At 43.2% G+C, this 24,108-nt stretch overlaps 18 non-coding genes across 18 annotated transcripts; all 18 read left to right on the top strand.

The window, feature by feature from the left end:
• Positions 1 to 305: 305 nt before the first annotated feature.
• trnay-gua (transfer RNA tyrosine (anticodon GUA)) lies at positions 306 to 392 on the top strand. Its single transcript is given in 2 exon segments — positions 306 to 342; positions 357 to 392. It is a non-coding gene; the product is annotated as a tRNA-Tyr (tRNA).
• Positions 393 to 981: 589 nt separating this feature from the next.
• trnay-gua (transfer RNA tyrosine (anticodon GUA)) lies at positions 982 to 1,068 on the top strand. The gene is given in 2 exon segments: positions 982 to 1,018; positions 1,033 to 1,068. It is a non-coding gene; the product is annotated as a tRNA-Tyr (tRNA).
• A 653-nt stretch (positions 1,069 to 1,721) lies between these two features.
• Positions 1,722 to 1,794, top strand: trnar-ucu (transfer RNA arginine (anticodon UCU)). Its single transcript has one exon. It is a non-coding gene; the product is annotated as a tRNA-Arg (tRNA).
• A 936-nt stretch (positions 1,795 to 2,730) lies between these two features.
• On the top strand, positions 2,731 to 2,803 carry trnar-ucu (transfer RNA arginine (anticodon UCU)). Its single transcript has one exon. It is a non-coding gene; the product is annotated as a tRNA-Arg (tRNA).
• Positions 2,804 to 3,739: 936 nt separating this feature from the next.
• trnar-ucu (transfer RNA arginine (anticodon UCU)) lies at positions 3,740 to 3,812 on the top strand. The gene has a single exon. It is a non-coding gene; the product is annotated as a tRNA-Arg (tRNA).
• A 936-nt stretch (positions 3,813 to 4,748) lies between these two features.
• trnar-ucu (transfer RNA arginine (anticodon UCU)) lies at positions 4,749 to 4,821 on the top strand. The gene has a single exon. It is a non-coding gene; the product is annotated as a tRNA-Arg (tRNA).
• Positions 4,822 to 6,516: 1,695 nt separating this feature from the next.
• On the top strand, positions 6,517 to 6,603 carry trnay-gua (transfer RNA tyrosine (anticodon GUA)). Its single transcript is given in 2 exon segments — positions 6,517 to 6,553; positions 6,568 to 6,603. It is a non-coding gene; the product is annotated as a tRNA-Tyr (tRNA).
• Positions 6,604 to 8,070: 1,467 nt separating this feature from the next.
• trnay-gua (transfer RNA tyrosine (anticodon GUA)) lies at positions 8,071 to 8,157 on the top strand. The gene is given in 2 exon segments: positions 8,071 to 8,107; positions 8,122 to 8,157. It is a non-coding gene; the product is annotated as a tRNA-Tyr (tRNA).
• Positions 8,158 to 8,748: 591 nt separating this feature from the next.
• On the top strand, positions 8,749 to 8,835 carry trnay-gua (transfer RNA tyrosine (anticodon GUA)). Its single transcript is given in 2 exon segments — positions 8,749 to 8,785; positions 8,800 to 8,835. It is a non-coding gene; the product is annotated as a tRNA-Tyr (tRNA).
• A 590-nt stretch (positions 8,836 to 9,425) lies between these two features.
• Positions 9,426 to 9,512, top strand: trnay-gua (transfer RNA tyrosine (anticodon GUA)). The gene is given in 2 exon segments: positions 9,426 to 9,462; positions 9,477 to 9,512. It is a non-coding gene; the product is annotated as a tRNA-Tyr (tRNA).
• Positions 9,513 to 10,302: 790 nt separating this feature from the next.
• Positions 10,303 to 10,389, top strand: trnay-gua (transfer RNA tyrosine (anticodon GUA)). Its single transcript is given in 2 exon segments — positions 10,303 to 10,339; positions 10,354 to 10,389. It is a non-coding gene; the product is annotated as a tRNA-Tyr (tRNA).
• Positions 10,390 to 10,980: 591 nt separating this feature from the next.
• On the top strand, positions 10,981 to 11,067 carry trnay-gua (transfer RNA tyrosine (anticodon GUA)). Its single transcript is given in 2 exon segments — positions 10,981 to 11,017; positions 11,032 to 11,067. It is a non-coding gene; the product is annotated as a tRNA-Tyr (tRNA).
• A 589-nt stretch (positions 11,068 to 11,656) lies between these two features.
• On the top strand, positions 11,657 to 11,743 carry trnay-gua (transfer RNA tyrosine (anticodon GUA)). Its single transcript is given in 2 exon segments — positions 11,657 to 11,693; positions 11,708 to 11,743. It is a non-coding gene; the product is annotated as a tRNA-Tyr (tRNA).
• A 591-nt stretch (positions 11,744 to 12,334) lies between these two features.
• On the top strand, positions 12,335 to 12,421 carry trnay-gua (transfer RNA tyrosine (anticodon GUA)). The gene is given in 2 exon segments: positions 12,335 to 12,371; positions 12,386 to 12,421. It is a non-coding gene; the product is annotated as a tRNA-Tyr (tRNA).
• Positions 12,422 to 17,623: 5,202 nt separating this feature from the next.
• trnay-gua (transfer RNA tyrosine (anticodon GUA)) lies at positions 17,624 to 17,710 on the top strand. The gene is given in 2 exon segments: positions 17,624 to 17,660; positions 17,675 to 17,710. It is a non-coding gene; the product is annotated as a tRNA-Tyr (tRNA).
• A 2,808-nt stretch (positions 17,711 to 20,518) lies between these two features.
• Positions 20,519 to 20,605, top strand: trnay-gua (transfer RNA tyrosine (anticodon GUA)). The gene is given in 2 exon segments: positions 20,519 to 20,555; positions 20,570 to 20,605. It is a non-coding gene; the product is annotated as a tRNA-Tyr (tRNA).
• Positions 20,606 to 21,197: 592 nt separating this feature from the next.
• On the top strand, positions 21,198 to 21,284 carry trnay-gua (transfer RNA tyrosine (anticodon GUA)). Its single transcript is given in 2 exon segments — positions 21,198 to 21,234; positions 21,249 to 21,284. It is a non-coding gene; the product is annotated as a tRNA-Tyr (tRNA).
• Positions 21,285 to 22,734: 1,450 nt separating this feature from the next.
• trnay-gua (transfer RNA tyrosine (anticodon GUA)) lies at positions 22,735 to 22,821 on the top strand. Its single transcript is given in 2 exon segments — positions 22,735 to 22,771; positions 22,786 to 22,821. It is a non-coding gene; the product is annotated as a tRNA-Tyr (tRNA).
• The last annotated feature ends 1,287 nt before the right edge of the window (positions 22,822 to 24,108 follow it).

Here is a 24,108-nt window from a genome sequence, read left to right as displayed (position 1 = left end):
AAAATAAATGAATCCTAACCACTAGACCAACAGGGAGAGAGAAAAAGACATTTCACAAGCTAGGGGGCTAAACAGCGATTTTATTCCTCTGCTCACTTTTTCTCTAATCCCAAATGCAACTACTTGCAATCTAAGGGGATGTAGCTCAGAGGAATAGAGCATTAGTTGAACGTACGAAGACCTGGGGGCAATCGTCAGCAGCTCCAAGAAACCACCAAACTCAGCAGATTAATTTCTTAAAGGGAACATATGCTTCTGCCAAACCTCTGACCATCTAGGTGATGGCGTTTGACTATATTTTTTATCCTTTGATAGCTCAGTTGGTAGAGCGGAGGACTGTAGGTGAAATTGCTGTAATCCTTAGGTCGCTGGTTCAAATCCGGCTCGAAGGATTGTACTTTTTCTTGTGGCTTACGCCAACTTTTTGACAGCAGTGTACCATGACATGTGCTTGACAAAAAATATCTTTCCCTGAGAGAAGAAATCTTCACTTGTTGACCTTTGATAGGAATGTTGGTAGAGCAGCAGAGAGTTCTCGAGATTGCAACAGTCCTTAGGTCGCTGACTCAGAAGAGTATAACTTTTTCTGCAGTTGTGCAAAGTTTTTGACTTATGCCTAGTGTTTCCCCAAAAGCAAGTCATTCCCTGAGCGGGAATCAAACCCAGGCAGCGGTGGTAAAAGAACCGAATCCTAACCACTTGACCAACAGGGAGAGAAAAAAATGCATTTTGCAGTGAGGGGGCTAAACAGCGATTTTATTCCTCTGCTAACTTTTTCTCTAATCCCAAACGCAACTACTTGCAATCTAAGGGGATGTAGCTAAGAGGAATAGAGCATTAGTTGAACGTACGAAGACCTGGGGGCAATCGTCAGCAGCTCCAAGAAACCGCCAAACTCAGCAGATTCATTTCTTAAAGGGAACATATGCTTCTGCCAAACCTCTGACCATCTAGGTGATGGCGTTTGACTATATTTTTTATCCTTCGATAGCTCAGTTGGTAGAGCGGAGGACTGTAGGGGAAGTTGCTGTAATCCTTAGGTCGCTGGTTCAAATCCGGCTCGAAGGATTGTACTTTTTCTTGTGGCTTACGCCAACTTTTTGACAGCAGTGTACCATGACATGTGCTTGACAAAAAAATATCTTTCCCTGAGAGAAGAAATGTTCACTTGTTGACCTTTGATAGGAATGTTGGTATAGCAGCAGAGAGTTCTCGAGATTGCAACAGTCCTTAGGTCGCTGACTCAGAAGAGTATAACTTTTTCTGCAGTTGTGCCAAGTTTTTGACTTATGCCTAGTGTTTCCACAAAAGCAAGTCATTCCCTGAGCGGGAATCAAACCCAGGCCTCGGTGGTAAAAGAAATGAATCCTAACCACTAGACCAACAGGGAGAGAGAAAAAGACATTTCGCAAGCTAGGGGGCTAAACAGCGATTTTATTCCTCTGCTCACTTTTTGTCTATTCCCAAATGCAACTACTTGCAATCTAAGGGGATGTAGCTCAGAGGAATAGAGCATTAGTTGAACGTACGAAGACCTGGGGGCAATCCTCAGCAGCTCCAAGAATGCCCTCCGTGCCCTCCGTGATTATTTTTTGACTGCTTCTGTCAGTTTGTACAGGTCATGCTGATTACAGAAGCGAAGCGGAAGCGTGATGTCTACTTTAACCACGTGTACGATCGGTCAAAACCACTCTCTGCTATCCAGCTCATTTTCAGCAAGTACCCCAGTGGCCTAATGGATAAGGCACTGGCCTTCTAAGCCAGGGATTGTGGGTTCGAGTCCCATCTGGGGTGGATGAATGCAAATTCCTGTGGAGGAAGAGAGATCAGCACGTAACACAGAGTTTGATGGTTTGAAGCATTCTGATTAAATTTTTAGAAATGAAGATTTAACAGGGATAAAAAAGGAGAATTTCGTGGGCATGTCTCTGTGCCCTGCGAAATGCAATTTTTTTACAACTGCTTCTATCAGTTCGTATAGGTCATGCTGATCACACATTTCCACAGTGACTTAAGACACTGACCGCCTAATCCATTTATTGTGAGTTCAAGTATTGTTTTGGGATACCTGAAAGTGGAAGGATGAAGTGGAAGTGTGCAGGGCAGTTAACCAAGTGATTTAGGAATCGAAACCATCCTCTGCTATCCAGTTTGCTTTTAGCAATGAAGTGCAAACAGAAGAGAAGAGCTGGGCACATAAAACAGAGGTTGATGGATCGAAGCTATCCAATTCTACTTTTAGAAATGAAGTGTAAACAGGAATTTTTTTTTTTAAATTGGAGAATTTCATGTGCATGTCTCTGTGCCCTCCGTGATTCTTTTTTTATTACTGCTTCTATCAATCCATATAGGTCATGCTGATCACAGAGAGACACAGTGGCTTAAGACACTGATCTCCTAATCCATGTATTGTGAATTCAAGTATTGTTTTGGGGTACCTGAAAGTGGAGTGATGAAGTGGAAGTGTGCCTGGCAGTTAACCCAGTGATTTATGGATCGAAACCATCCTCTGCTATTCAGTTTGCTTTAGCAATGAAGTGCAAACAGAAATATTAAACCATAATTTCATGGGCATGTCTCAGTGCCCTCCGTGATTATTTTTTGACTGCTTCTGTCAGTTTGTACAGGTCATGCTGATTACAGAAGCGAAGCGGAAGCGTGATGTCTACTTTAACCACGTGTACGATCGGTCAAAACCACTCTCTGCTATCCAGCTCATTTTCAGCAAGTACCCCAGTGGCCTAATGGATAAGGCACTGGCCTTCTAAGCCAGGGATTGTGGGTTCGAGTCCCATCTGGGGTGGATGAATGCAAATTCCTGTGGAGGAAGAGAGATCAGCACGTAACACAGAGTTTGATGGTTTGAAGCATTCTGATTAAATTTTTAGAAATGAAGATTTAACAGGGATAAAAAAGGAGAATTTCGTGGGCATGTCTCTGTGCCCTGCGAAATGTAATTTTTTTACAACTGCTTCTATCAGTTCGTATAGGTCATGCTGATCACACATTTCCACAGTGACTTAAGACACTGACCGCCTAATCCATTTATTGTGAGTTCAAGTATTGTTTTGGGATACCTGAAAGTGGAAGGATGAAGTGGAAGTGTGCAGGGCAGTTAACCAAGTGATTTAGGAATCGAAACCATCCTCTGCTATCCAGTTTGCTTTTAGCAATGAAGTGCAAACAGAAGAGAAGAGCTGGGCACATAAAACAGAGGTTGATGGATCGAAGCTATCCAATTCTACTTTTAGAAATGAAGTGTAAACAGGAATTTTTTTTTTTAAATTGGAGAATTTCATGTGCATGTCTCTGTGCCCTCCGTGATTCTTTTTTTATTACTGCTTCTATCAATCCATATAGGTCATGCTGATCACAGAGAGACACAGTGGCTTAAGACACTGATCTCCTAATCCATGTATTGTGAATTCAAGTATTGTTTTGGGGTACCTGAAAGTGGAGTGATGAAGTGGAAGTGTGCCTGGCAGTTAACCCAGTGATTTATGGATCGAAACCATCCTCTGCTATTCAGTTTGCTTTAGCAATGAAGTGCAAACAGAAATATTAAACCATAATTTCATGGGCATGTCTCAGTGCCCTCCGTGATTATTTTTTGACTGCTTCTGTCAGTTTGTACAGGTCATGCTGATTACAGAAGCGAAGCGGAAGCGTGATGTCTACTTTAACCACGTGTACGATCGGTCAAAACCACTCTCTGCTATCCAGCTCATTTTCAGCAAGTACCCCAGTGGCCTAATGGATAAGGCACTGGCCTTCTAAGCCAGGGATTGTGGGTTCGAGTCCCATCTGGGGTGGATGAATGCAAATTCCTGTGGAGGAAGAGAGATCAGCATGTAACACAGAGTTTGATGGATTGAAGCTTTCTGAATCAATTGTTAGAAATGAAGATTTAACAGGGATAAAAAAGGAGAATTTCGTGGGCATGTCTCTGTGCCCTGTGAAATGCAATTTTTTTACAACTGCTTCTATCAGTTCGTATAGGTCATGCTGATCACACATTTCCACAGTGACTTAAGACACTGACCGCCTAATCCATTTATTGTGAGTTCAAGTATTGTTTTGGGATACCTGAAAGTGGAGGGATGAAGTGGAAGTGTGCAGGGCAGTTAACCAAGTGATTTAGGAATCGAAACCATCCTCTGCTATCCAGTTTGCTTTTAGCAATGAAGTGCAAACAGAAGAGAAGAGCTGGGCACATAAAACAGAGGTTGATGGATCGAAGCTATCCAATTCTACTTTTAGAAATGAAGTGTAAACAGGAATTTTTTTTTTTAAATTGGAGAATTTCATGTGCATGTCTCTGTGCCCTCCGTGATTCTTTTTTTATTACTGCTTCTATCAATCCATATAGGTCATGCTGATCACAGAGAGACACAGTGGCTTAAGACACTGATCTCCTAATCCATGTATTGTGAATTCAAGTATTGTTTTGGGGTACCTGAAAGTGGAGTGATGAAGTGGAAGTGTGCCTGGCAGTTAACCCAGTGATTTATGGATCGAAACCATCCTCTGCTATTCAGTTTGCTTTAGCAATGAAGTGCAAACAGAAATATTAAACCATAATTTCATGGGCATGTCTCAGTGCCCTCCGTGATTATTTTTTGACTGCTTCTGTCAGTTTGTACAGGTCATGCTGATTACAGAAGCGAAGCGGAAGCGTGATGTCTACTTTAACCACGTGTACGATCGGTCAAAACCACTCTCTGCTATCCAGCTCATTTTCAGCAAGTACCCCAGTGGCCTAATGGATAAGGCACTGGCCTTCTAAGCCAGGGATTGTGGGTTCGAGTCCCATCTGGGGTGGATGAATGCAAATTCCTGTGGAGGAAGAGAGATCAGCATGTAACACAGAGTTTGATGGATTGAAGCTTTCTGAATCAATTGTTAGAAATGAAGATTTAACAGGGATAAAAAAGGAGAATTTCGTGGGCATGTCTCTGTGCCCTGTGAAATGCAATTTTTTTACAACTGCTTCTATCAGTTCGTATAGGTCATGCTGATCACACATTTCCACAGTGACTTAAGACACTGACCGCCTAATCCATTTATTGTGAGTTCAAGTATTGTTTTGGGATACCTGAAAGTGGAGGGATGAAGTGGAAGTGTGCAGGGCAGTTAACCAAGTGATTTAGGAATCGAAACCATCCTCTGCTATCCAGTTTGCTTTTAGCAATGAAGTGCAAACAGAAGAGAAGAGCTGGGCACATAAAACAGAGGTTGATGGATCGAAGCTATCCAATTCTACTTTTAGAAATGAAGTGTAAACAGGGATTTTTTTTTTTAAATTGGAGAATTTCATGTGCATGTCTCTGTGCCCTCCGTGATTCTTTTTTTATTACTGCTTCTATCAATCCATATAGGTCATGCTGATCACAGAGAGACACAGTGGCTTAAGACACTGATCTCCTAATCCATGTATTGTGAATTCAAGTATTGTTTTGGGGTACCTGAAAGTGGAGTGATGAAGTGGAAGTGTGCCTGGCAGTTAACCCAGTGATTTATGGATCGAAACCATCCTCTGCTATTCAGTTTGCTTTAGCAATGAAGTGCAAACAGACATATTAAACCATAATTTCATGGGCATGTCTCAGTGCCCTCCGTGATTATTTTTTGACTGCTTCTGTCAGTTTGTACAGGTCATGCTGATTACAGAAGCGAAGCGGAAGCGTGATGTCTACTTTAACCACGTGTACGATCGGTCGAAACCACTCTCTGCTATCCAGCTCATTTTCAGCAAGTACCCCAGTGGCCTAATGGATAAGGCACTGGCCTTCTAAACCAGGGAGTCCCATCTGGGGTGGATGAATGCAAATTCCTGTGGAGGAAGAGAGATCAGCACATAACACAGAGTTCGATGGATTGAACCTTTCCGATTCAATTTTTAGAAATGAAGATTTAACAGGGATAAAAAAGGAGAATTTCGTGGGCATGTAATCCTTAGGTAGTGCAGTGTACCATGACATGTGCTTGACAAAAAAATATCTTTCCCTGAGAGAAGAAGTCTTCACTTGTTGACATTTGATAGGAATGTTGGTAGAGCAGCAGAGAGTTTTCGAGATTGCAACAGTCCTTAGGTCGCTGACTCAGAAGAGTATAACTTTTTCTGCAGTTGTGCCAAGTTTTTGAGTTATGCCTAGTGTTTCCCCAAAAGCAAGTCATTCCCTGAGCGGGAATCAAACCCAGGCAGCGGTGGTAAAATAAATGAATCCTAACCACTAGACCAACAGGGAGAGAGAAAAAGACATTTCGCAAGCTAGGGGGCTAAACAGCGATTTTATTCCTCTGCTCACTTTTTCTCTAATCCCAAATGCAACTACTTGCAATCTAAGGGGATGTAGCTCAGAGGAATAGAGCATTAGTTGAACGTACGAAGACCTGGGGGCAATCGTCAGCAGCTCCAAGAAACCACCAAACTCAGCAGATTAATTTCTTAAATGAACATATGCTTCTGCCAAACCTCTGACCATCTAGGTGATGGCGTTTGACTATATTTTTTATCCTTCGATAGCTCAGTTGGTAGAGCGGAGGACTGTAGGTGAAATTGCTGTAATCCTTAGGTCGCTGGTTCAAATCCGGCTCGAAGGATTGTACTTTTTCTTGTGGCTTACGCCAACTTTTTGACAGCAGTGTACCATGACATGTGCTTGACAAAAAATATCTTTCCCTGAGAGAAGAAATCTTCACTTGTTGACCTTTGATAGGAATGTTGGTAGAGCAGCAGAGAGTTCTCGAGATTGCAACAGTCCTTAGGTCGCTGACTCAGAAGAGTATAACTTTTTCTGCAGTTGTGCAAAGTTTTTGACTTATGCCTAGTGTTTCCCCAAAAGCAAGTCATTCCCTGAGCGGGAATCAAACCCAGGCAGCGGTGGTAAAAGAACCGAATCCTAACCACTTGACCAACAGGGAGAGAGAAAAAATGCATTTTGCAGTGAGGGGTCTAAACAGCGATTTTATTCCTCTGCTAACGTTTTCTCTAATCCCAAACGCAACTACTTGCAATCTAAGGGGATGTAGCTAAGAGGAATAGAGCATTAGTTGAACGTACGAAGACCTGGGGGCAATCGTCAGCAGCTCCAAGAAACCGCCAAACTCAGCAGATTCATTTCTTAAAGGGAACATATGCTTCTGCCAAACCTCTGACCATCTAGGTGATGGCGTTTGACTATATTTTTTATCCTTCGTTAGCTCAGTTGGTAGAGTGGAGGACTGTAGGGGAAGTTGCTGTAATCCTTAGGTCGCTGGTTCAAATCCGGCTCGAAGGATTGTACTTTTTCTTGTGGCTTACGCCAACTTTTTGACAGCAGTGTACCATGACATGTGCTTGACAAAAAAATATCTTTCCCTGAGAGAAGAAATGTTCACTTGTTGACCTTTGATAGGAATGTTGGTATAGCAGCAGAGAGTTCTCGAGATTGCAACAGTCCTTAGGTCGCTGACTCAGAAGAGTATAACTTTTTCTGCAGTTGTGCCAAGTTTTTGACTTATGCCTAGTGTTTCCCCAAAAGCAAGTCATTCCCTGAGCGGGAATCAAACCCAGGCCTCGGTGGTAAAAGAACCGAATCCTAACCACTTGACCAACAGGGAGAGAAAAAAATGCATTTTGCAGTGAGGGGGCTAAACAGCGATTTTATTCCTCTGCTAACTTTTTCTCTAATCCCAAACGCAACTACTTGCAATCTAAGGGGATGTAGCTAAGAGGAATAGAGCATTAGTTGAACGTACGAAGACCTGGGGGCAATCGTCAGCAGCTCCAAGAAACCGCCAAACTCAGCAGATTAATTTCTTAAAGGGAACATATGCTTCTGCCAAACCTCTGACCATCTAGGTGATGGTCTCTGCTCACTTTTTGTCTATTCCCAAATGCAACTACTTGCAATCTAAGGGGATGTAGCTCAGAGGAATAGAGCATTAGTTGAACGTACGAAGACCTGGGGGCAATCCTCAGCAGCTCCAAGAAACCACCAAACTCAGCAGATTAATTTCTTAAAGGGAACATATGCTTCTGCCAAACCTCTGGCCATCTAGGTGATGGCGTTTGACTACATTTTTTATCCTTCGATAGCTCAGTTGGTAGAGCAGAGGACTGTAGGGGAAATTGCTGTAATCCTTAGGTCGCTGGTTCAAATCCGGCTCGAAGGATTGTACTTTTTCTTGTGGCTTGTGCCAACTTTTTGACAGCAGTGTACCATGACATGTGCTTGACAAAAAAATATCTTTCCCTGAGAGAAGAAATCTTCACTTGTTGACCTTTGATAGTAATGTTGGTATAGCAGCAGAGAGTTCTCGAGATTGCAACAGTCCTTAGGTCGCTGATTCAGAAGAGTATAACTTTTTCTGCAGTTGTGCCAAGTTTTTGAGTTATGCCTAGTGTTTCCCCAAAAGCAAGTCATTCCCTGAGCGGGAATCAAACCCAGGCAGCGGTGGTAAAATAAATGAATCCTAACCACTAGACCAACAGGGAGAGAGAAAAAGACATTTCGCAAGCTAGGGGGCTAAACAGCGATTTTATTCCTCTGCTCACTTTTTCTCTAATCCCAAATGCAACTACTTGCAATCTAAGGGGATGTAGCTCAGAGGAATAGAGCATTAGTTGAACGTACGAAGACCTGGGGGCAATCGTCAGCAGCTCCAAGAAACCACCAAACTCAGCAGATTAATTTCTTAAAGGGAACATATGCTTCTGCCAAACCTCTGACCATCTAGGTGATGGCGTTTGACTATATTTTTTATCCTTCGATAGCTCAGTTGGTAGAGCGGAGGACTGTAGGTGAAATTGCTGTAATCCTTAGGTCGCTGGTTCAAATCCGGCTCGAAGGATTGTACTTTTTCTTGTGGCTTACGCCAACTTTTTGACAGCAGTGTACCATGACATGTGCTTGACAAAAAATATCTTTCCCTGAGAGAAGAAATCTTCACTTGTTGACCTTTGATAGGAATGTTGGTAGAGCAGCAGAGAGTTCTCGAGATTGCAACAGTCCTTAGGTCGCTGACTCAGAAGAGTATAACTTTTTCTGCAGTTGTGCAAAGTTTTTGACTTATGCCTAGTGTTTCCCCAAAAGCAAGTCATTCCCTGAGCGGGAATCAAACCCAGGCAGCGGTGGTAAAAGAACCGAATCCTAACCACTTGACCAACAGGGAGAGAGAAAAAATGCATTTTGCAGTGAGGGGTCTAAACAGCGATTTTATTCCTCTGCTAACGTTTTCTCTAATCCCAAACGCAACTACTTGCAATCTAAGGGGATGTAGCTAAGAGGAATAGAGCATTAGTTGAACGTACGAAGACCTGGGGGCAATCGTCAGCAGCTCCAAGAAACCGCCAAACTCAGCAGATTCATTTCTTAAAGGGAACATATGCTTCTGCCAAACCTCTGACCATCTAGGTGATGGCGTTTGTCTATATTTTTTATCCTTCGATGGCTCAGTTGGTAGAGTGGAGGACTGTAGGGGAAGTTGCTGTAATCCTTAGGTCGCTGGTTCAAATCCGGCTCGAAGGATTGTACTTTTTCTTGTGGCTTACGCCAACTTTTTGACAGCAGTGTACCATGACATGTGCTTGACAAAAAAATATCTTTCCCTGAGAGAAGAAATGTTCACTTGTTGACCTTTGATAGGAATGTTGGTATAGCAGCAGAGAGTTCTCGAGATTGCAACAGTCCTTAGGTCGCTGACTCAGAAGAGTATAACTTTTTCTGCAGTTGTGCCAAGTTTTTGACTTATGCCTAGTGTTTCCCCAAAAGCAAGTCATTCCCTGAGCGGGAATCAAACCCAGGCCTCGGTGGTAAAAGAACCGAATCCTAACCACTTGACCAACAGGGAGAGAAAAAAATGCATTTTGCAGTGAGGGGGCTAAACAGCGATTTTATTCCTCTGCTAACTTTTTCTCTAATCCCAAACGCAACTACTTGCAATCTAAGGGGATGTAGCTAAGAGGAATAGAGCATTAGTTGAACGTACGAAGACCTGGGGGCAATCGTCAGCAGCTCCAAGAAACCGCCAAACTCAGCAGATTAATTTCTTAAAGGGAACATATGCTTCTGCCAAACCTCTGACCATCTAGGTGATGGTCTCTGCTCACTTTTTGTCTATTCCCAAATGCAACTACTTGCAATCTAAGGGGATGTAGCTCAGAGGAATAGAGCATTAGTTGAACGTACGAAGACCTGGGGGCAATCCTCAGCAGCTCCAAGAAACCACCAAACTCAGCAGATTAATTTCTTAAAGGGAACATATGCTTCTGCCAAACCTCTGGCCATCTAGGTGATGGCGTTTGACTACATTTTTTATCCTTCGATAGCTCAGTTGGTAGAGCAGAGGACTGTAGGGGAAATTGCTGTAATCCTTAGGTCGCTGGTTCAAATCCGGCTCGAAGGATTGTACTTTTTCTTGTGGCTTGTGCCAACTTTTTGACAGCAGTGTACCATGACATGTGCTTGACAAAAAAATATCTTTCCCTGAGAGAAGAAATCTTCACTTGTTGACCTTTGATAGTAATGTTGGTATAGCAGCAGAGAGTTCTCGAGATTGCAACAGTCCTTAGGTCGCTGATTCAGAAGAGTATAACTTTTTCTGCAGTTGTGCCAAGTTTTTGAGTTATGCCTAGTGTTTCCCCAAAAGCAAGTCATTCCCTGAGCGGGAATCAAACCCAGGCAGCGGTGGTAAAATAAATGAATCCTAACCACTAGACCAACAGGGAGAGAGAAAAAGACATTTCGCAAGCTAGGGGGCTAAACAGCGATTTTATTCCTCTGCTCACTTTTTCTCTAATCCCAAATGCAACTACTTGCAATCTAAGGGGATGTAGCTCAGAGGAATAGAGCATTAGTTGAACGTACGAAGACCTGGGGGCAATCGTCAGCAGCTCCAAGAAACCACCAAACTCAGCAGATTAATTTCTTAAAGGGAACATATGCTTCTGCCAAACCTCTGACCATCTAGGTGATGGCGTTTGACTATATTTTTTATCCTTTGATAGCTCAGTTGGTAGAGCGGAGGACTGTAGTTGAAATTGCTGTAATCCTTAGGTCGCTGGTTCAAATCCGGCTCGAAGGATTGTACTTTTTCTTGTGGCTTACGCCAACTTTTTGACAGCAGTGTACCATGACATGTGCTTGACAAAAAATATCTTTCCCTGAGAGAAGAAATCTTCACTTGTTGACCTTTGATAGGAATGTTGGTAGAGCAGCAGAGAGTTCTCGAGATTGCAACAGTCCTTAGGTCGCTGACTCAGAAGAGTATAACTTTTTCTGCAGTTGTGCAAAGTTTTTGACTTATGCCTAGTGTTTCCCCAAAAGCAAGTCATTCCCTGAGCGGGAATCAAACCCAGGCAGCGGTGGTAAAAGAACCGAATCCTAACCACTTGACCAACAGGGAGAGAAAAAAATGCATTTTGCAGTGAGGGGGCTAAACAGCGATTTTATTCCTCTGCTAACTTTTTCTCTAATCCCAAACGCAACTACTTGCAATCTAAGGGGATGTAGCTAAGAGGAATAGAGCATTAGTTGAACGTACGAAGACCTGGGGGCAATCGTCAGCAGCTCCAAGAAACCGCCAAACTCAGCAGATTCATTTCTTAAAGGGAACATATGCTTCTGCCAAACCTCTGACCATCTAGGTGATGGCGTTTGACTATATTTTTTATCCTTCGATAGCTCAGTTGGTAGAGCGGAGGACTGTAGGGGAAGTTGCTGTAATCCTTAGGTCGCTGGTTCAAATCCGGCTCGAAGGATTGTACTTTTTCTTGTGGCTTACGCCAACTTTTTGACAGCAGTGTACCATGACATGTGCTTGACAAAAAAATATCTTTCCCTGAGAGAAGAAATGTTCACTTGTTGACCTTTGATAGGAATGTTGGTATAGCAGCAGAGAGTTCTCGAGATTGCAACAGTCCTTAGGTCGCTGACTCAGAAGAGTATAACTTTTTCTGCAGTTGTGCCAAGTTTTTGACTTATGCCTAGTGTTTCCACAAAAGCAAGTCATTCCCTGAGCGGGAATCAAACCCAGGCCTCGGTGGTAAAAGAAATGAATCTTAACCACTAGACCAACAGGGAGAGAGAAAAAGACATTTCGCAAGCTAGGGGGCTAAACAGCGATTTTATTCCTCTGCTCACTTTTTGTCTATTCCCAAATGCAACTACTTGCAATCTAAGGGGATGTAGCTCAGAGGAATAGAGCATTAGTTGAACGTACGAAGACCTGGGGGCAATCCTCAGCAGCTCCAAGAAACCACCAAACTCAGCAGATTAATTTCTTAAAGGGAACATATGCTTCTGCCAAACCTCTGGCCATCTAGGTGATGGCGTTTGACTACATTTTTTATCCTTCGATAGCTCAGTTGGTAGAGTGGAGGACTGTAGGTCAAATTGCTGTAATCCTTAGGTCGCTGGTTCAAATCCGGCTCGAAGGATTGTACTTTTTCTTGTGGCTTGTGCCAACTTTTTGAAAGCAGTGTACCATGACATGTGCTTGACAAAAAAATATCTTTCCCTGAGAGAAGAAATCTTCACTTGTTGACCTTTGATAGTAATGTTGGTATAGCAGCAGAGAGTTCTCGAGATTGCAACAGTCCTTAGGTCGCTGACTCAGAAGAGTAACTTTTTCTGCAGTTGTGCCAAGTTTTTGACTTATGCCTAGTGTTTCCCCAAAAGCAAGTCATTCCCTGAGCGGGAATCAAACCCAGGCCTCGGTGGTAAAAGAAATGAATCCTAACCACTAGACCAACAGGGAGAGAGAAAAATACATTTCGCAAGTTAGGGGGCTAAACAGCGATTTTATTCCTCGGCTCACTTTTTGTCTATTCCCAAATGCAACTGCTTGCAATCTAAGGGGATGTAGCTCAGAGGAATAGAGCATTAGTTGAACGTACGAAGACCTCGGGGCAATCGTCAGCAGCTCCAAGAAACCACCAAACTCAGCAGATTAATTTCTAAAAGGGAACATATGCTTCTGCCAAACCTCTGACCATCTAGGTGATGGCGTTTGACTACATTTTTTATCCTTCGATAGCTCAGTTAGTAGAGCGGCGGACTGTAGGTGAAATTGCTGTAATCCTTAGGTCGCTGGTTCAAATCCGGTTCGAAGGATTGTACTTTTTTCTTGTGGCTTACGCCAACTTTTTGACAGCAGTGTACCATGACATGTGCTTGACAAAAAAATATCTTTCCCTGAGAGAAGAAATCTTCACTTGTTGACCTTTGATAGTAATGTTGGTATAGCAGCAGAGAGTTCTCGAGATTGCAACAGTCCTTAGGTCGCTGACTCAGAAGAGTATAACTTTTTCTGCAGTTGTGCCAAGTTTTTGACTTATGCCTAGTGTTTCCCCAAAAGCAAGTCATTCCCTGAGCGGGAATCAAACCCAGGCCTCGGTGGTAAAAGAAATGAATCCTAACCACTAGACCAACAGGGAGAGAGAAAAATACATTTCGCAAGTTAGGGGGCTAAACAGCGATTTTATTCCTCGGCTCACTTTTTATCTATTCCCAAATGCAACTGCTTGCAATCTAAGGGGATGTAGCTCAGAGGAATAGAGCATTAGTTGAACGTACGAAGACCTCGGGGCAATCGTCAGCAGCTCCAAGAAACCGTCAAACTCAGCAGATTAATTTCTTAAAGGGAACATATGCTTCTGCCAAACCTCTGACTATCTAAGTGATGGCGTTTGACTACATTCGTTATCCTTCGATAGCTCAGTTGGTAGAGTGGAGGACTGTAGGGGAAATTGCTGTAATCCTTAGGTCGCTGGTTCAAATCTGTCTCGAAGGATTGTTTATTCTTTTTCTTGTGGCTTACGCCAACTTTTTGACAGCAGTGTACCATGACATGTGCTCGCCAAAAAAATATCTTTCCCTGAGAGAAGAAATGTTCACTTGTTGACCTTTGATAGGAATGTTGGTATAGCAGCAGAGAGTTCTCGAGTTTGCAACAGTCCTTAGGTCGCTGACTCAGAAGAGTATAACTTTTTCTGCAGTTGTGCCAAGTTTTTGACTTATGCCTAGTGTTTCCCCAAAAGCAAGTAATTCCCTGAGCGGGAATCAAACCCAGGCAGCGGTGGTAAAAGAACCGAATCCTAACCACTAGACCAACAGGGAGAGAGAAAAATGCATTTCGCAAGCTAGGGGGCTAAACAGCGATTTTATTCCTCGGCTCACTTTTTGTCTATTCCCAAATGCAACTGCTTGCAATCTAAGGGGATGTAGCTCAGAGGAATAGAGCATTAGTTGAACGTAAGAAGACCTGGGGGCAATCCTCAGCAGCTCCAAGAAACCACCAAACAAGACATTTCGCAAGCTAGGGGGCTAAACAGCGATTTTATTCCTCTGCTCACTTTTTGTCAAATCCAAAATGCTACTACTTGCATTATAAGGGGATGTAGCTCAGAGGAATAGAGCATTAGTTGAACGTACAAAGACCTGGGGGCAATCCTCAGCAGCTCCAAGAAACCACCAAACTCAGCAGATTAATTTCTTAAAGGGAACATATGCTTCTGCCAAACCTCTGACCATCTAGGTGATGGTGTTTGACTACATTTTTTATCCTTCGATAGCTCAGTTGGTAGAGCGGAGGACTGTAGGGGAAATTGCTGTAATCCTTAGGTCGCTGGTTCAAATCTGTCTCGAAGGATTGTTTATTCTTTTTCTTGTGGCTTACGCCAACTTTTTGACAGCAGTGTACCATGACATGTGCTCGACAAAAAAATATCTTTCCCTGAGAGAAGAAATCTTCACTTGTTGACCTTTGATAGGAATGTTGGTATAGCAGCAGAGAGTTCTCGAGATTGCAACAGTCCTTAGGTCGCTGACTCAGAAGAGTATAACTTTTTCTGCAGTTGTGCCAAGTTTTTGACTTATGCCTAGTGTTTCCCCAAAAGCAAGTCATTCCCTGAGCGGGAATCAAACCCAGGCAGCGGTGGTAAAAGAACCGAATCCTAACCACTAGACCAACAGGGAGAGAGAAAAATGCATTTCGCAAGCTAGGGGGCTAAACAGCGATTTTATTCCTCGGCTCACTTTTTGTCTATTCCCAAATGCAACTGCTTGCAATCTAAGGGGATGTAGCTCAGAGGAATAGAGCATTAGTTGAACGTACGAAGACCTGGGGGCAATCCTCAGCAGCTCCAAGAAACCACCAAACAAGACATTTCGCAAGCTAGGGGGCTAAACAGCGATTTTATTCCTCTGCTCACTTTTTGTCAAATCCAAAATGCTACTACTTGCATTATAAGGGGATGTAGCTCAGAGGAATAGAGCATTAGTTGAACGTACGAAGACCTGGGGGCAATCCTCAGCAGCTCCATGAAACCACCAAACTCAGCAGATTCATTTCTTAAAGGGAACATATGCTTCTGCCAAACCTCTGACCATCTAGGTGATGGTGTTTGACTACATTTTTTATCCTTCGATAGCTCAGTTGGTAGAGCGGAGGACTGTAGGGGAAATTGCTGTAATCCTTAGGTCGCTGGTTCAAATCTGTCTCGAAGGATTGTTTATTCTTTTTCTTGTGGCTTACGCCAACTTTTTGACAGCAGTGTACCATGACATGTGCTCGACAAAAAAATATCTTTCCCTGAGAGAAGAAATGTTCACTTGTTGACCTTTGATAGGAATGTTGGTATAGCAGCAGAGAGTTCTCGAGTTTGCAACAGTCCTTAGGTCGCTGACTCAGAAGAGTATAACTTTTTCTGCAGTTGTGCCAAGTTTTTGACTTATGCCTAGTGTTTCCCCAAAAGCAAGTCATTCCCTGAGCGGGAATCAAACCCAGGCCTCGGTGGTAAAAGAAATGAATCCTAACCACTAGACCAACAGGGAGAGAGAAAAATACATTTCGCAAGTTAGGGGGCTAAACAGCGATTTTATTCCTCGGCTCACTTTTTGTCTATTCCCAAATGCAACTGCTTGCAATCTAAGGGGATGTAGCTCAGAGGAATAGAGCATTAGTTGAACGTACGAAGACCTGGGGGCAATCGTCAGCAGCTCCAAGAAACCGTCAAACTCAGCAGATTAATTTCTTAAAGGGAACATATGCTTCTGCCAAACCTCTGACTATCTAAGTGATGGCGTTTGACTACATTCGTTATCCTTCGATAGCTCAGTTGGTAGAGTGGAGGACTGTAGGGGAAATTGCTGTAATCCTTAGGTCGCTGGTTCAAATCTGTCTCGAAGGATTGTTTATTCTTTTTCTTGTGGCTTACGCCAACTTTTTGACAGCAGTGTACCATGACATGTGCTCGACAAAAAAATATCTTTCCCTGAGAGAAGAAATCTTCACTTGTTGACCTTTGATAGGAATGTTGGTATAGCAGCAGAGAGTTCTCGAGATTGCAACAGTCCTTAGGTCGCTGACTCAGAAGAGTATAACTTTTTCTGCAGTTGTGCCAAGTTTTTGACTTATGCCTAGTGTTTCCCCAAAAGCAAGTCATTCCCTGAGCGGGAATCAAACCCAGGCAGCGGTGGTTTAAGAACCGAATCCTAACCACTAGACCAACAGGGAGAGAGAAAAATGCATTTCGCAAGCTAGGGGGCTAAACAGCGATTTTATTCCTCGGCTCACTTTTTGTCTATTCCCAAATGCAACTGCTTGCAATCTAAGGGGATGTAGCTCAGAGGAATAGAGCATTAGTTGAACGTACGAAGACCTGGGGGCAATCCTCAGCAGCTCCAAGAAACCACCAAACAAGACATTTCGCAAGCTAGGGGGCTAAACAGCGATTTTATTCCTCTGCTCACTTTTTGTCAAATCCAAAATGCTACTACTTGCATTATAAGGGGATGTAGCTCAGAGGAATAGAGCATTAGTTGAACGTACAAAGACCTGGGGGCAATCCTCAGCAGCTCCAGGAAACCACCAAACTCAGCAGATTAATTTCTTAAAGGGAACATATGCTTCTGCCAAACCTCTGACCATCTAGGTGATGGTGTTTGACTACATTTTTTATCCTTCGATAGCTCAGTTGTAAGAGCAGAGGACTGTAGGGGAAATTGCTGTAATCCTTAGGTCGCTGGTTCAAATCCGACTCGAAGGATTGTACTTTTTTCTTGTGGCTTACGCCAACTTTTTGACAGCAGTGTACCATGACATGTGCTTGACAAAAAATTATCTTTCCCTGAGAGAAGAAATCTTCACTTGCTGACCTTTGATAGGAATGTTGGTAGAGCAGCAGAGAGTTCTCGAGATTGCAACAGTCCTTAGGTCGCTGACTCAGAAGAGTATAACTTTTTCTGCAGTTGTGCCAAGTTTTTGACTTATGCCTAGTGTTTCCCCAAAAGCAAGTCATTCCCTGAGCGGGAATCAAACCCAGGCAGCGGTGGTAAAAGAACCGAATCCTAACCACTAGACCAACAGGGAGAGAGAAAAATACATTTTGCAGTGAGGTGGCTAAACAGCGATTTTATTCCTCTGCTCACTTTTTCTCTAATCCCAAACGCAACTACTTGCAATCTAAGGGGATGTAGCTCAGAGGAATAGAGCATTAGTTGAACGTAAGAAGACCTGGGGGCAATCGTCAGCAGCTCCAAGAAACCGTCAAACTCAGCAGATTCATTTCTTAAAGGGAACATATGCTTCTGCCAAACCTCTGACCATCTAGGTGATGGTGTTTGACTACATTTTTTATCCTTCGATAGCTCAGTTGGTAGAGCAGAGGACTGTAGGGGAAATTGCTGTAATCCTTAGGTCGCTGGTTCAAATCCGGCTCGAAGGATTGTACTTTTTTCTTGTGGCTTACGCCAACTTTTTGACAGCAGTGTACCATGACATGTGCTTGACAAAAAAAATATCTTTCCCTGAGAGAAGAAATCTTCACTTGTTGACCTTTGATAGTAATGTTGGTATAGCAGCAGGGAGTTCTCGAGATTGCAACAGTCCTTAGGTCGCTGACTCAGAAGAGTATAACTTTTTCTGCAGTTGTGCCAAGTTTTTGACTTATGCCTAGTGTTTCCCCAAAAGCAAGTCATTCCCTGAGCGGGAATCAAACCCAGGCCTCGGTGGTAAAAGAAATGAATCCTAACCACTAGACCAACAGGGAGAGAGAAAAATACATTTCGCAAGTTAGGGGGCTAAACAGCGATTTTATTCCTCGGCTCACTTTTTGTCTATTCCCAAATGCAACTGCTTGCAATCTAAGGGGATGTAGCTCAGAGGAATAGAGCATTAGTTGAACGTACGAAGACCTGGGGGCAATCGTCAGCAGCTCCAAGAAACCGTCAAACTCAGCAGATTAATTTCTTAAAGGGAACATATGCTTCTGCCAAACCTCTTGACTATCTAAGTGATGGCGTTTGACTACATTCGTTATCCTTCGATAGCTCAGTTGGTAGAGTGGAGGACTGTAGGGGAAATTGCTGTAATCCTTAGGTAACTGGTTCAAATCCGCCTCGAAGGATTGTACTTTTTCTTGTGGCTTACGCCAACTTTTTGACAGCAGTGTACCATGACATGTGCTCGACAAAAAAATATCTTTCCCTGAGAGAAGAAATCTTCACTTGTTGACCTTTGATAGGAATGTTGGTATAGCAGCAGAGAGTTCTCGAGATTGCAACAGTCCTTAGGTCGCTGACTCAGAAGAGTATAACTTTTTCTGCAGTTGTGCCAAGTTTTTGACTTATGCCTAGTGTTTCCCCAAAAGCAAGTCATTCCCTGAGCGGGAATCAAACCCAGGCAGCGGTGGTAAAAGAACCGAATCCTAACCACTAGACCAACAGGGAGAGAGAAAAATGCATTTCGCAAGCTAGGGGGCTAAACAGCGATTTTATTCCTCGGCTCACTTTTTGTCTATTCCCAAATGCAACTGCTTGCAATCTAAGGGGATGTAGCTCAGAGGAATAGAGCATTAGTTGAACGTACGAAGACCTGGGGGCAATCCTCAGCAGCTCCAAGAAACCACCAAACAAGACATTTCGCAAGCTAGGGGGCTAAACAGCGATTTTATTCCTCTGCTCACTTTTTGTCAAATCCAAAATGCTACTACTTGCATTATAAGGGGATGTAGCTCAGAGGAATAGAGCATTAGTTGAACGTACAAAGACCTGGGGGCAATCCTCAGCAGCTCCAAGAAACCACCAAACTCAGCAGATTAATTTCTTAAAGGGAACATATGCTTCTGCCAAACCTCTGACCATCTAGGTGATGGTGTTTGACTAAATTTTTTATCCTTCGATAGCTCAGTTGGTAGAGCGGAGGACTGTAGGGGAAATTGCTGTAATCCTTAGGTCGCTGGTTCAAATCTGTCTCGAAGGATTGTTTATTCTTTTTCTTGTGGCTTACGCCAACTTTTTGACAGCAGTGTACCATGACATGTGCTCGACAAAAAAATATCTTTCCCTGAGAGAAGAAATCTTCACTTGTTGACCTTTGATAGGAATGTTGGTATAGCAGCAGAGAGTTCTCGAGTTTGCAACAGTCCTTAGGTCGCTGATTCAGAAGAGTATAACTTTTTCTGCAGTTGTGCCAAGTTTTTGACTTATGCCTAGTGTTTCCCCAAAAGCAAGTCATTCCCTGAGCGGGAATCAAACCCAGGCAGCGGTGGTAAAAGAACCGAATCCTAACCACTAGACCAACAGGGAGAGAGAAAAAGACATTTCGCAAGCTAGGGGGCTAAACAGCGATTTTATTCCTCTGCTCACTTTTTGTCAAATCCAAAATGCTACTACTTGCATTATAAGGGGATGTAGCTCAGAGGAATAGAGCATTAGTTGAACGTACAAAGACCTGGGGGCAATCCTCAGCAGCTCCAGGAAACCACCAAACTCAGCAGATTAATTTCTTAAAGGGAACATATGCTTCTGCCAAACCTCTGACCATCTAGGTGATGGTGTTTGACTACATTTTTTATCCTTCGATAGCTCAGTTGTAAGAGCAGAGGACTGTAGGGGAAATTGCTGTAATCCTTAGGTCGCTGGTTCAAATCCGACTCGAAGGATTGTACTTTTTTCTTGTGGCTTACGCCAACTTTTTGACAGCAGTGTACCATGACATGTGCTTGACAAAAAATTATCTTTCCCTGAGAGAAGAAATCTTCACTTGCTGACCTTTGATAGGAATGTTGGTAGAGCAGCAGAGAGTTCTCGAGATTGCAACAGTCCTTAGGTCGCTGACTCAGAAGAGTATAACTTTTTCTGCAGTTGTGCCAAGTTTTTGACTTATGCCTAGTGTTTCCCCAAAAGCAAGTCATTCCCTGAGCGGGAATCAAACCCAGGCAGCGGTGGTAAAAGAACCGAATCCTAACCACTAGACCAACAGGGAGAGAGAAAAATACATTTTGCAGTGAGGTGGCTAAACAGCGATTTTATTCCTCTGCTCACTTTTTCTCTAATCCCAAACGCAACTACTTGCAATCTAAGGGGATGTAGCTCAGAGGAATAGAGCATTAGTTGAACGTAAGAAGACCTGGGGGCAATCGTCAGCAGCTCCAAGAAACCGTCAAACTCAGCAGATTCATTTCTTAAAGGGAACATATGCTTCTGCCAAACCTCTGACCATCTAGGTGATGGTGTTTGACTACATTTTTTATCCTTCGATAGCTCAGTTGGTAGAGCAGAGGACTGTAGGGGAAATTGCTGTAATCCTTAGGTCGCTGGTTCAAATCCGGCTCGAAGGATTGTACTTTTTTCTTGTGGCTTACGCCAACTTTTTGACAGCAGTGTACCATGACATGTGCTTGACAAAAAAATATCTTTCCCTGAGAGAAGAAATCTTCACTTGTTGACCTTTGATAGTAATGTTGGTATAGCAGCAGGGAGTTCTCGAGATTGCAACAGTCCTTAGGTCGCTGACTCAGAAGAGTATAACTTTTTCTGCAGTTGTGCCAAGTTTTTGACTTATGCCTAGTGTTTCCCCAAAAGCAAGTCATTCCCTGAGCGGGAATCAAACCCAGGCCTCGGTGGTAAAAGAAATGAATCCTAACCACTAGACCAACAGGGAGAGAGAAAAATACATTTCGCAAGTTAGGGGGCTAAACAGCGATTTTATTCCTCTGCTCACTTTTTGTCAAATCCAAAATGCTACTACTTGCATTATAAGGGGATGTAGCTCAGAGGAATAGAGCATTAGTTGAACGTACGAAGACCTGGGGGCAATCGTCAGCAGCTCCAAGAAACCGTCAAACTCAGCAGATTAATTTCTTAAAGGGAACATATGCTTCTGCCAAACCTCTGACCATCTAGGTGATGGTGTTTGACTACATTTTTTATCCTTCGATAGCTCAGTTGGTAGAGCGGAGGACTGTAGGGGAAATTGCTGTAATCCTTAGGTCGCTGGTTCAAATCCGGCTCGAAGGATTGTACTTTTTTCTTGTGGCTTACGCCAACTTTTTGACAGCAGTGTACCATGACATATGCTTGACAAAAAAATATCTTTCCCTGAGAGAAGAAATCTTCACTTGTTGACCTTTGATAGGAATGTTGGTATAGCAGCAGAGAGTTCTCGAGATTGCAACAGTCCTTAGGTCGCTGACTCAGAAGAGTATAACTTTTTCTGCAGTTGTGCCAAGTTTTTGACTTATGCCTAGTGTTTCCCCAAAAGCAAGTCATTCCCTGAGCGGGAATCAAACCCAGGCAGCGGTGGTAAAAGAACCGAATCCTAACCACTAGACCAACAGGGAGAGAGAAAAATGCATTTCGCAAGCTAGGGGGCTAAACAGCGATTTTATTCCTCGGCTCACTTTTTGTCTATTCCCAAATGCAACTGCTTGCAATCTAAGGGGATGTAGCTCAGAGGAATAGAGCATTAGTTGAACGTACGAAGACCTGGGGGCAATCCTCAGCAGCTCCAAGAAACCACCAAACAAGACATTTCGCAAGCTAGGGGGCTAAACAGCGATTTTATTCCTCTGCTCACTTTTTGTCAAATCCAAAATGCTACTACTTGCATTATAAGGGGATGTAGCTCAGAGGAATAGAGCATTAGTTGAACGTACAAAGACCTGGGGGCAATCCTCAGCAGCTCCAAGAAACCACCAAACTCAGCAGATTAATTTCTTAAAGGGAACATATGCTTCTGCCAAACCTCTGACCATCTAGGTGATGGTGTTTGACTAAATTTTTTATCCTTCGATAGCTCAGTTGGTAGAGCGGAGGACTGTAGGGGAAATTGCTGTAATCCTTAGGTCGCTGGTTCAAATCTGTCTCGAAGGATTGTTTATTCTTTTTCTTGTGGCTTACGCCAACTTTTTGACAGCAGTGTACCATGACATGTGCTCGACAAAAAAATATCTTTCCCTGAGAGAAGAAATCTTCACTTGTTGACCTTTGATAGGAATGTTGGTATAGCAGCAGAGAGTTCTCGAGTTTGCAACAGTCCTTAGGTCGCTGATTCAGAAGAGTATAACTTTTTCTGCAGTTGTGCCAAGTTTTTGACTTATGCCTAGTGTTTCCCCAAAAGCAAGTCATTCCCTGAGCGGGAATCAAACCCAGGCAGCGGTGGTAAAAGAACCGAATCCTAACCACTAGACCAACAGGGAGAGAGAAAAAGACATTTCGCAAGCTAGGGGGCTAAACAGCGATTTTATTCCTCTGCTCACTTTTTGTCAAATCCAAAATGCAACTACTTGCATTATAAGGGGATGTAGCTCAGAGGAATAGAGCATTAGTTGAACGTACGAAGACCTGGGGGCAATCGTCAGCAGCTCCAAGAAACCGTCAAACTCAGCAGATTAATTTCTTAAAGGGAACATATGCTTCTGCCAAACCTCTGACCATCTAGGTGATGGTGTTTGACTACATTTTTTATCCTTCGATAGCTCAGTTGGTAGAGCGGAGGACTGTAGGGGAAATTGCTGTAATCCTTAGGTCGCTGGTTCAAATCCGGCTCGAAGGATTGTACTTTTTTCTTGTGGCTTACGCCAACTTTTTGACAGCAGTGTACCATGACATATGCTTGACAAAAAAATATCTTTCCCTGAGAGAAGAAATCTTCACTTGTTGACCTTTGATAGGAATGTTGGTATAGCAGCAGAGAGTTCTCGAGATTGCAACAGTCCTTAGGTCGCTGACTCAGAAGAGTATAACTTTTTCTGCAGTTGTGCCAAGTTTTTGACTTATGCCTAGTGTTTCCCCAAAAGCAAGTCATTCCCTGAGCGGGAATCAAACCCAGGCAGCGGTGGTAAAAGAACCGAATCCTAACCACTAGACCAACAGGGAGAGAGAAAAATGCATTTCGCAAGCTAGGGGGCTAAACAGCGATTTTATTCCTCGGCTCACTTTTTGTCTATTCCCAAATGCAACTGCTTGCAATCTAAGGGGATGTAGCTCAGAGGAATAGAGCATTAGTTGAACGTACGAAGACCTGGGGGCAATCCTCAGCAGCTCCAAGAAACCACCAAACAAGACATTTCGCAAGCTAGGGGGCTAAACAGCGATTTTATTCCTCTGCTCACTTTTTGTCAAATCCAAAATGCTACTACTTGCATTATAAGGGGATGTAGCTCAGAGGAATAGAGCATTAGTTGAACCTACGAAGACCTGGGGGCAATCCTCAGCAGCTCCAAGAAACCACCAAACTCAGCAGATGAATTTCTTAAAGGGAACATATGCTTCTGCCAAACCTCTGACCATCTAGGTGATGGTGTTTGACTATATTTTTTATCCTTCGATAGCTCAGTTGGTAGAGCGGAGGACTGTAGGGGAAATTGCTCTAATCCTTAGGTCGCTGGTTCAAATCTGTCTCGAAGGATTGTTTATTATTTTTCTTGTGGCTTACGCCAACTTTTTGACAGCAGTGTACCATGACATGTGCTCGACAAAAAAAAATCTTTCCCTGAGAGAAGAAATGTTCACTTGTTGACCTTTGATAGGAATGTTGGTATAGCAGCAGAGAGTTCTCGAGTTTGCAACAGTCCTTAGGTCGCTGACTCAGAAGAGTATAACTTTTTCTGCAGTTGTGCCAAGTTTTTGACTTATGCCTAGTGTTTCCCCAAAAGCAAGTCATTCCCTGAGCGGGAATCAAACCCAGGCAGCGGTGGTAAAAGAACCGAATCCTAACCACTAGACCAACAGGGAGAGAGAAAAATACATTTCGCAAGCTAGGGGGCTAAACAGCGATTTTATTCCTCGGCTCACTTTTTGTCTATTCCCAAATGCAACTGCTTGCAATCTAAGGGGATGT

The sequence above is a fragment of the Oncorhynchus mykiss genome, chromosome 21 (assembly GCF_057628025.1).
Source record: "Oncorhynchus mykiss isolate SJ-2025 chromosome 21, ASM5762802v1, whole genome shotgun sequence".
Lineage (NCBI taxonomy): Eukaryota > Metazoa > Chordata > Actinopteri > Salmoniformes > Salmonidae > Oncorhynchus > Oncorhynchus mykiss.
The sequence above is the reverse complement of the archived record's forward strand: the minus strand, read 5'-3'. Positions and strand labels throughout refer to the sequence as shown.